The 8,318-nt window shown below is 39.6% G+C and overlaps 1 pseudogene; it reads left to right on the top strand.

The window, feature by feature from the left end:
- Window positions 1-1,344: 1,344 nt before the first annotated feature.
- LOC115506419 lies at window positions 1,345-3,449 on the top strand (annotated as a pseudogene).
- The last annotated feature ends 4,869 nt before the right edge of the window (window positions 3,450-8,318 follow it).

The following is an 8,318-nucleotide window of genomic DNA, read 5'->3' as shown; positions in this document are numbered from 1 at the left end:
GTGATCTTTTGCCTTTGTTTACCTCTTTATTTTTATGTTTCATTATTCTCCATAATTTTATCTTGTATATCGCTGATTTGCTGCTCTGCTTCATCCATCCTTGCTGTCGTGGCATCCATTTGTGATTGCATCTTGGTTATAGCATTTTTAATTTTGTCCTGACTAGATTTTATTTCTTTTATCTGCACAGAAAGGAATTCTGCGCTGTTTTCAACCCTAGCTAGTATTCCTATTTTTGTGGTTCTAAATTCTTGTTCATACAGCTTGCTTATATCTGTGTTGATTAAGCCCTTGGCTGTCATTTGTTCCTGTTCTTTCTTTTGGGACAAATTCCTTTGTTTTGTCATTTTGGAGGAAGAATAAAATTAATAAAGTAAAAGATGAAAATTAAAAATTAAAAACAAAACAAAAAGTCAAATAAAGGAAGGTAGATCCTAGAGGTGCTTTGGTTTTTGAAAGAAGCTTGAAAGAACAGAGGAAAAAGGGGAGAGAAAGAAAAAAAAGATAAGGAAACATTTAAAAATTTTTTAAACTTATATAATAAAATATAAAATAAAAGAAAATGAAATAGAATAATTTAAAAAATAAAGTAAAAAAATAAAAATAAAAACAAATTTTCTCTTTCTGTATCCAAGAATGAGGAAGAAAAGAAAAGAAAGAAAGAAAAAAAAACAAGCAAAAACAGAAGCAAAGAAAATGAGTAAATAAATGAACCAGCAAACAGAATGAAACCCAAATGAAGTTACATCCAGTTTCCCCTCGACCTGAAACTATGAAGCCTTCTATAGTCTGTACACTAAGGAGGTGGAGTGACTTTGGTCGTCTTCTAGGGGATATGGTTGGAGGGTGCAGTTGGGTGGAGCTTGGTGTAAGGGCTCCATTCTCCACTAGGTGGCGCTGCTTAGCTTATTGGGGTGGATCAGTGTGGTGCACATGCACATGCGTGGGAGAGGTGGAAATGGCTTCATCCAGCTCTAGGGAGCAGGAAATTTGCGCTCTCACTGACCTGTGATCAAGCACCTCTCCTTTGTCTCAGGCTTCCTCTACTCCTGCCTCTACTTTGTCTGTATCCAAGCTGTCTTCCTGCCAATGGTTTTGGGGAACAGAATTCTTGTTCAGTCCCCTGTGAATGTTTTCACTCTTCCTCTCTCTCTCTACTTTTTGGGGGAGTGCTTTTCTTGCATGATCCCGATGCACCGCACTCTCCCTCTTTCTCTTTCTCTGTTCTCTCTCTGCACTAACAGTTCCCTACCCTCCACAACTTTTCTCTCCCTCAGTTCACCTCTCCACACCATGTACCTGCCAAGTTCTGTGGCTCAAGTTTTGCAGTTTGTTGTGTTAATCCTCAGATCAATTTCCTAGGTGTTCAAAATGGTTTGGTGTTGATTTAGCTGTGTTTCAGGAATGTGACAGGCTCGGGGTCTCCTGCTGCTCTGCCATCTTAACTCCCTCCCTCAGTTCTCACAAATTCTTAACTGTTTTCTTAGGTCTCACTCCTCAGGATCCTTAATCCAGTGAGAAATCAAGTTGCTGAAAAATGAACTTATACTTCTCTGGGGTGATGGAGTGAAGAAGTAGTCATTCCTGGACAGAATTTTCCCCTGCTTTTACTCTGGTCCCTATTAAGTATACATTGATTTCATAATATGGAAGTTAAACATTAAGCTGTAAATGATCTGGACTAGTCTTATTTTCCATTATCTAAGTAGTTATTGCAACCCCATGATAAATTTCCATATTTAAGTAATCTCTACACCCAATGTGGGCTTAAAGTCACACCTCCAAGATCAAGAGTTGCATGCTTTTCAGACTGAGCCAGGTACCCTAAATGTACATATTTAGATTGGAGAATGATGCCTTAGGCAAAGGATACCTGCCACTGGCTAAGAGGGTGAGAAGGTTGAGGTGTATCAGATTTTTCTCCCAGAGGTGCCCGCAGAAGAAAAGTATTAGTCATGTCATCTTTGATCAGAAGGATGATCAGTGCAGCAAAAGTCCCAGCGCCATTGTTCCCTACAGTGAAGCTCTTTTAGTCTACAGGACCATTTATATTTAGGACAGCTAGGCATGGGACCTTCAGTTGGAGCTTTCCAGGAGGGGTGGTGGAAGAAGCTAAACAAGTTCTTGCAAACACGGGTGAAATTCTGAAATTTGCAGGCTGTAACTCTACTAATGAGTTAAAAATCAACTGTTTTGCTGGCTGATAAATGACTTCGATATCAGTATTTCAGGAGTAGGTTTCCTGCTAGGTTTGCCTACCAGGTTGTTGCGTTGCCCAAAGGAGGTGGTATTGGGATTGATGCAGTAGCTCTCCTAGGACTTCTCACAACAGCATGACTATAAGTAGGCCCCGTGTTAGTCAGTCTGGAAGTTTTATAAGCTTGTAAAATTAATATCTTACTTTTTATAACTGATGTTGGAAAGTATTGTTTTGGTTAAGATATCTGAAATTTTTGTGGAAATACTATATAATAGGGCAGTTGAATGTGAATTGAAGATTAGATGATGAACCTAGTACTATCACCAATTTTACACATTGATATTGCTGAATGTAGGTAAGAAGATACTCATTACATAGTTACTCAAGTAAATAAAACTAAGAGGGTTTAACATGTAGGAAAGAGGAGCTACTCTTCCTGAGAAATAATAAAGAGCACACCTAATTCAATTATATATAATTGTATATTCAGTATAGCTCTGTGAATTAATAAAAGAAGATTCATCTCTGAAAAAAATATAGTAGACACTTTTACATGAAGCAGTATATTACAGTGGTTAAGGGCAGGGACCCTAGAGCCAGACTACCTGAGTTTAAATCCTATTGTAGACTCAGGCAAATTACTTAAGCTATCTGCCCTGTTTCCTCTGTGAAATATTTCCTCTGTTTTATCTGTAAAATGGGGATATTTCTAGTACCTATCTTATAAAGTTGTTGAAAGGATTAATGCATATAAAGCACTTAGGATAATGCCTGGCATATAGCAATGATGATGAAGAAGGAGGAGGAAGGAGAAGAAATAGATGCCTTCTCAGGAATGGAACATTATTCCTCAATAAAAAGAAATGAGCTATCAAGCCATAAAAAGACATGGAGGAACCTTAAATGTATGTTGTTAAGTCAAAGAAGTCAGTTTGAAAAGACTACATACTGTATGATTGCAACTATACGATATCTGGAAGAGGCAAAGAGTAAAAAGATTAGTGGTTGCCAGGAGCCTGGGGAGTGGTGGGGAGGTAGGAGAGGGATGAATAGGTGGAACACAGGACATTGTTAGGGCAGCACGCTACGGTAATGATGGGTACATGCGTTATGCATTTGTCATAACCCATGGAATGTTCACACACAAACAGTGAACCCTAACGTAAACTAAAGACTCTAGTTAATGATATTGGTTCGTCAGGTATACCACACTAGTGCAAGGTGCTAATTGGGGAAAGTATACCACAGGGCAGAGGGAACATATGTGTATTCTCTGTACATTAAAAAAAAAAAAAAATTCTCTAAATTTATTTTTAAATTTATTTTTATTGTTAAAAAATATTGGAGAAAAAAATGCTTATTAGATAGAAACATGAAAAGCAATAATTTTAAGAAAGCATCTTTTGGGGTTTTTGCTGAATGTGCATAACATAGTGAGTTTGATGACTGGTATGGCTGGAACTTTGCAGGTAAATTAAACAGTGATAGAGACGTGATCTTTTTTTCTATGTATTTTAATTTTTATATGAATGGAGTGAATTTTCTGAGTCACAGAGTGGAGCATATCTGCATTTTGGCCATCCTGGCGACTCCTAGGCAGAGAGCCAGTCAAGTTGGCGTAATCTGAGGCAACAGGGATGAGAGGTCCGCCTCCCACTTCCCAAGTTCGTGTCACCAACTGGTCCAAGTCAGAAGCCCAAGTAAGAACTGGCCTTTGTTGGCAGGATGCAAAGAAAGAGTATGAGGTTACTGCTAAAACTGGATTCTGGAATTGGGAAATGGCAAGCTAAAATTTCAGCTAAATAAAATATGAATAAGGTAGTGTTTTATAATATTCCGTTATTGTAACAGGCTGGGCAATTACAAGAAAACAGTATTATCCTGAGTAAAGAATGACTTGGCAGTGCTCAGGATAAAAGATTACTTACAAAAGTCCTCTCTGTTTCTTCTGTTCTGTTGGCAAAAGTAATGGCTGAAAATGACCAGACTGACTTGAAAATAAGCAGGCTCAGCAGCACAGCCATTTGGGGAAATGCATCAGGGCTGACGCAAGGCTCAGAAAGAAAGGATCTTGACATAACCCATTTTCATGTATTACTTTCCAGAAAAGCTTTCTCTGCTATTTATAGGCACATGTGTTATCTTGGCCCTCTGGGAGCAAAAATTTATATATTTGACCAGAAGAGTTTTGCTAGTAGGCAGTTTCCTAAGAGAAATAGGACATTTGTTTATTTGTTTTACTTTTGGCTTAGCTAAATAAAAGCTGAAATTTTGCAAAAGCAGACCAGAGTTGTTTAGTATCAGGCAATTTGTAGATGTAAAAATGTGTGGATGTGTTTTGATGCAATTGTCGTTATGTAACACGATAGAAATGAGGGCAGCCCACAGGGTTGAGTGCTGCATCCAGCACTCAAGGGAAGGGAATCTGGATTGGGTGAAGTGAATGTGTGGAAAAGAAAACAAAATGTCCTGCAAAGAGACTAATTAGGAGCCAAATGCATGTTCTCAGATCATCCAGGTGTTTTTCTTTTTTGCCTCTTCTGAAGGATTTACTTTTTATATCATGTTGGAAAGACGTAAGTGAAACCTAGATACTTCTGAAGCTCTTTCTTTTCCTCCCTGGCTCTTAACAATGTAGGTTACTTGACTCACTTCCTGTCTCCTTCTGAGTTTGCAGGCAGAAGATCTGTGGTGATAGAGCCAGTCTGGCTATGCGTGTTGGGAAAGGGATGCTCAGAAATCGAAAAGGGAGCCTTGTCTACTCCTTTTACTGAAATACTACTAATGCATGTGGCACCCATGTTCCAAACAAACCATAGATGGTGTTTTCTCAATTGATCCTGGCAGTTTTAAAAATAAGACCCAGTATAAACAGACACTGATCTTTTGATGAGCAAACAAGAATGTAAAGAATTCTGGAGGGAAATAAAAGTTGTTTACTGTTAGGATATTGATTGAGAAAACTAAATGCCACTAGGGCTCTTATCTACTCTCTGATTGAATTGCCAGTATTTCCACTATTGAATTTGAACAATTATTTTCTCTAGGGCCCCAAGTTATTGTTTTATCACTTTTGGCACATTATTTTGTTATGTTTCAATATGGACTTGTCCATGGTCTTTATATGTACAGGCTGTTTTTTTTTTAAATATATAAAAATCATTTAATCAAGTGTGATAAAATAATAATTACAGTAAATTTAATTGCTGGATACCTCAATTTGGTAAGCTGAATAGAGATATAGATTAATATGAAGTTTTAAATATGGCATCTGTAAAAATTCAAATTCAAGGAAGACATGTTAGAGTCACTCTCTTGTTTCAGGTGCTTTAAATAGCCTTATATGACTTCAAGGGCTTGTTTTTAGTTTTGGTAATTTTTGGCTTTTGTGGCAGGAAAAAATACCTCTGAGAGAAGAAACAGAAAGAGAAGGGAGAAAAAAGAGGGTGTAGGAGCTAAATTTCGATCTCTCTTTGGCCAGAGTTGGCAATTTTCTATTATAGAACAATATTTAAATTTTCGCAGGATTCACTGAAGGCATTGCTAGACAACAAACAACTACTGCAGATATATTATAGCTTTAATCTGGTTTATTAAGCTTCTCTCTAGACAATTCATTTTTCTGAATCAGAAGACCAGTATTCTCATATTTGCTATCATGTTGAAGCTGTTCTGTTTGTTTAGAAATTTCACACAGGGCATATTTTTTCGTATGATATTATTTAACACAAGTTATATTGTTGTACCTGTGACTGCAAACATGACCCTTTTTATTTTTAGTGTATTAGTCAGTTTAACAATACTCTGCTTGTTCTCTTTTGAAATCCCAATTTTCTAACTCAGAAGCCCAGACCCTGGGTGCACCTTCAAGGCTATCAACACTGGATCCCTTTTTGGAAACTCGGAAATCAGAATTAGCAGTTTTATCATTGAGAACCTCCTGTTAGAATGTGCCTATTAGTCCTAGATTGGATCAGCAATGGATAGTATATAGGAGAGGGCCCTTTATACACTTTGGCCTAGGCTGGTATTTTTGTCTCTAGCCTTGTCCTCTACTGTAAGCAGGTTCGCCAGGATGTACACTCTGAGATGGAGCCTTTTGTGCATTAGGTTTATTGAGAAGTGTTTTTAGAATCAATACCTGTGGGAGAAGAGTGGTCTTGGCAGAGGAAGAACCTGAGTTGTGCTACAGTTACAACAAAGGCCTCATCTGCTCCTTGAGGGGGTGCTCTGGGGCTGGGGTGACCATTCAGAGTTGTCCTAATTTGGGGCAGGAGGAGTGGGCCTTACATCCTTGTGCTGATAGTCATGGTCTAGGCTGCCCCAGGAACAGAGCATGAGGCTCTGTGGGTAGGAAAGGCAAACCCATCGACAGAATACGTCTATTACAGACAAGGTTAAACCACCCTTCTCCAGGATGGAGAGGGTCCAATAGACTCAACTTGCCCTAATGTGTCTGGTTGATTGTCTCAGGGATGGTGTTGTATCGGGCTCAGTGTGGGTTGCTGTCACTGGCAGGTTGGACACTCACTCAGAAGCAGCAGTTGACAGACTGGTCTTGGTGACCTCCACTCCTTACCACCACTGATTCTCTTCATGTACCTATTGTGCCAGCCCTGAGGTGGCAATGAGAGACCAGCTGATGCCAGCTGGTTGAGTCATTCTGTCTACTTTGTGTTTGCTCTTTTGTGGTGGATGTTCTCTGGTGGCATCAACCTCTGATTCAGTGATCTTCACACACTTTGTACTCATTCCATAAGTGCATCCACATGTCTCTTCCTCTGACCTCCCAATTGTGTTCCTGCCAGGCTCTTCCTCAACCAGCTGAAGGTTTTGTCACCTACCACGAGTCCATGTGTATTCTGACTTTAGGCTTCCTCCTTCCTCACAAAGTGGGTGGTGAGGAGTGGTGCCCAAGGCTGTGTCCATGAGAAGGATGTCATTCCCTGCTGCCTCTCAGGGCTGCCGCACATAGGGCTGTGATGTGGCAGCAGTCTCTTCTGGGCTTTGTATTGATATACTGAACTGATCAACATGAAAACGAGGCTTTGTTTCTCCTTAGTAAGATGGTCTCAAATACCCCTTGGCCCCAATGTGGCTACAGGTGTGAGCTGAAGAAGAGGCATTGATGCCACAATGGGGATGACGTGATGTTCAGGTCACTCGCTTGTGAAGTTCACATATTCTCTCTGGCCCTGCTCATGCCTGATCCCTTAGTACCATTTCCTTTTATAGTGGATTGCTGATGGCTCCACTTGGCCTCATGACTTGGTTGGTCTGACAAAGCCAGCTCATCATAGGCAGTTTTGGCTGTCTGGTCAGCTGATAGGCTATGATCAGACACTCCATCTCTGACAGGGCCAGTAGTATGCCAAGAGCTGTCTTTCAAAAGACATAACTGTCTGCCATAAAAGGCAAGGCTTTGCTTTAGAACCTTAGCGGTATAATCTCTTGTATGGTTTTGCCACAAATACCACAGGTGTCTTTTTTTTTTTTTTTTTTTTTTTTTTTTTAATACCACAAATACCTCCAATAGCATAGAGTTTCTTGAGTTGTATAGCATACCTGGCAGGGCCACTGCACCACAATATTGAGCTGAGAGGCAGTCACAGCAAAGGCCCCAGCCAATCCCATGGGAGCTCTGGAGTGGGGAGGCTCCTCAGAGTTGTTACAAATCAAGTCGAGGGGACTAGGTCCTTAGATTTCTGCACTGACCAGCCATTGCATGTGGGCTGCCTTCAGAAAGGGGGCATAATATCAGGTAAGGTGATTCATTCACATTAGCTGTGGCTAATCCCCAGAGTGAGTCTCTTCTGAAAGTCATCAGCTGCCTCTTGTACTCTCCTTTCTCCTCTCCATTTATTATTATTATTTCTTCATTGCCATTATTTATAACATTTATATTATTCTTTAATCACAGTTGCCATGATTGTTTCAATCTCTGTCCTATACATGCCACTCTTTCTTTTTTATATATAATAATTTATGCTGTTATGTTTGATTGGCTGACATTTATCCTTTGGTAATTTTTAAAGATAAACTTATGGGAGGTAGGAGGCTGAGGCTTTTCAATCTTTTGCCTTAGTCCTTAAAAGACAGTTTGGTTGTATTTAAAGTT

The sequence above is a fragment of the Lynx canadensis genome, chromosome F2 (assembly GCF_007474595.2).
Source record: "Lynx canadensis isolate LIC74 chromosome F2, mLynCan4.pri.v2, whole genome shotgun sequence".
NCBI lineage: Eukaryota > Metazoa > Chordata > Mammalia > Carnivora > Felidae > Lynx > Lynx canadensis.
This window is presented reverse-complemented; position numbering and strand designations above follow the sequence as displayed.